At 41.6% G+C, this 2,870-nt stretch overlaps 1 pseudogene; it reads left to right on the top strand.

The window, feature by feature from the left end:
• The first annotated feature begins 209 nt into the window (after positions 1–209).
• On the top strand, positions 210–785 carry LOC147422837 (uncharacterized; annotated as a pseudogene).
• Positions 786–2,870: the final 2,085 nt, after the last annotated feature.

Here is a 2,870-nt window from a genome sequence, read left to right as displayed (position 1 = left end):
GCCCAAATAGGAGAAGATTTCTAACCAAGAAGAGGATTTGTTGGCTCTCCTATGTCTCCAAGGTGAGACTCCTTTGGAATACATTAACTAAGACCTAGAAGGGAGGATGTCGAAGATGAGATCAAGAGATGCTCTTGTGCACCCATTATCCAATTATAGTGGACAATCAAGAATTTCTCTTCCTTGATGACATCACCCAATCCCTTGAGATGCATCAAGACAAATCCCTCTCTGTTCTTGCCATATATGCTGGGGTTTGTGATATAGAGAATCCAAGTCATAAGACGGAGTTCCAAGTGGACTACTCCTTTGCTCCCCTCATCAACATGCTTGCCTTGCTAGAGGGACATAATTCCATGGATTCCCTTGTGGCGGAAGCTCTACAAACCATTGATGAGGAGAAATATTTCTATAAGAGTGTGATTGAGAGTATATTCCCTCCCCCACAACCATCCCAGCTACTTGGAGTGCGCTAATCTTGGTACAATTAACATAACCAACAAGAACCTTTGCGAGCAAGATGATGAAACATTAGTAAGTACTTCATTCCTCTCAATTCTGAATGTTATTTCTTAGAATCATAATCCGACGTTGTTTCCTTGAAGTCCTCTTTGGAGATGGATTGGTTTGCCCAACGGAAAAGTGGATCTTGCATATGACGGGTGACTCAAAGGACACCGCCTTGTGCCATTATCTCCCAAACTTCAATGAAGACATGGTCCGGATCATCCACAACAAGTATGCGGACTATGCATCAGCAAAGATGTACAAGTGTAGAGCACTAAGCTCTATTTTCGGTCGTTCCCTATAGCCCTAAATGCCCACAAATGTATTCTTGTAATCAGACACGTAAAACAATGGTTTCCTTTTTAGCTTTTACGTACAATAGTTCATTAAAAAAAGTCTTGAAATCAGTATTAAAAACAGTTCTTCAAAAAACAAACATCTTTAGACTTAAGACAAGGTACAGTCACTTCAGACAAGGTACGAACGCTTAGAATATTTCTAAACAACCCTGAACCATACTACACTTGTCTCAAATACACCTATACATGGGTGAAACAAACAACACCCTTCCTTATTTATAATTCGAGTGAAAATACATATCCAAAGCTCGGGACGTCCATACACCAAACCAATTGCCCATATAACCGGGCGGTTCCTCTAGGATAAAAACAGTATCCTAAGTAGTATCCACAAACATACACATGTAGGGGGTAAAGACTCCTCGTACATGGGGGCAACCGACTCATCCATGGATGACAAGCCATCATTATTCATTGCCTAAAGTAAAAATATTCCAAGGAATCACAGGTGTCTTGAGACAAGTTGTCTTAAGGATGACCAATCATTCTTTCCTAGTCAACTAGCGTTAACCCAAACAATTCTTATTTAATTTACAAACAAATGTACGTTGGTTTCTTGGAAGATGCCTTCCGTTTTCAACAACTTTCACCTTTTGAATTCCTCACACTCTCTTTTACATATGCAATGTTAATACTTAAAGAAGAACTTGAAATTATTCATCTTAAATTATAATGAAGACCCACCTGGGACTGTGGCCACGCATTTGCTGCAGTGTTGGGGCTTGAATGATTTCATATGTAGGCCTACTACTAGGCCCGACCTTGTGGTTGTTTGACGCTCTAACCCTCTTGGGAACATTGCCCTCCTCATCAAACTAAGGATTTTCTTAGGTCCTCTTTAATGCCATGAATTCTATCGTTATAAAAAGGACATGTATTTATCAAGTAAATCATCAAAATCTTCATTCTTACCATTCTATGATGTATTTTCATTTCTTAGCATAATTTCTTAGATCTTGGAGTAGTTTAGTTGTTTACAGAATATTATTGGGTTTTTCATATCGTTTTTGTAATTCCTTATACCTTAGTATTGTTACCATATACATGTGGTAGTGATGTGTGTGAACACACTAGGACCGCCGGGGCATTTTTTCCCTCTTTAGGAGGTTTTTTCCCCGGTGCATTGCATATACGCCCATCACTCTAGGGCTATCTATCTTTCCATTGCACACTAAGTAACACACTCTCTATTGTGTGCCTTGAGCTTCCTTCATCTTCTCCAAGCTGTGTGTGTTTCTCTGCAACCCTAATTCCAACAATTGGTATCAGAGCAGGTCACGTCCTCCCGGGCTTAGTCGCCAGCTGCTCCAGCACACGCCTGCTCACTTTCCTCGATTTCAGTGAGCTTTGGCAAGCGATCGCAGGTCGACAAAAATTTTGGGTGGGCTCGAAGAGCTCGGTCTGCTTAGAATTTTGATTTGGGCTCATTTCGGTCTCCATTTCCACTACAGGCAGTACTGCACAGGCTATTTCGTCATTTTGTGCATAATTTCTGTGAGTGCCGTTTTCTGCATAACAGGTGCCTTATAGTCTTCTACGGTTTGTGCTATATAGCACAGGTTGTTCCCGCTCCGTTTCTCCTATTTTCGGGCAGCTTTCACATCAGTTGTAGCATTTACCATGGCTGACAACAACAACACAGATGTGTTCAAGATGTTTTCTACTGAGGACAGGTTGGATGGGGACAACTACCCTATGTGGGCTTATATGATGCAACATGTTCTTGTGTCAAAGGGTGTCTGGAACATTGTGCAGGGCATTGATGTACGTCCTGGTTCTGAGGATGTAGGCGATGTTGAGGATGTTGAAGGTCTTGCTGCAAGGATTGCAGCTGTTAGAGTTGTTTTGCTTACGGCAGAACAAGCTCGTTGGGATGTTAAGGATGCGCAGGCTCATGCATTGATTCCATTGTCTGTGAAGCACACCATTGTTCCTCACATCCGTTCAGCAAAATCTGCAAAACAGGCTTGGGATATTTTAGCAGGTCTTTATGCAAGCCGCAAT

The sequence above is a fragment of the Adiantum capillus-veneris genome, chromosome 27 (assembly GCF_014529385.1).
Source record: "Adiantum capillus-veneris isolate H3 chromosome 27, ASM1452938v2, whole genome shotgun sequence".
Lineage (NCBI taxonomy): Eukaryota > Viridiplantae > Streptophyta > Polypodiopsida > Polypodiales > Pteridaceae > Adiantum > Adiantum capillus-veneris.
Note: the sequence above shows the minus strand (reverse complement) of the source record. Positions and strands in the feature narration are given on the sequence as shown.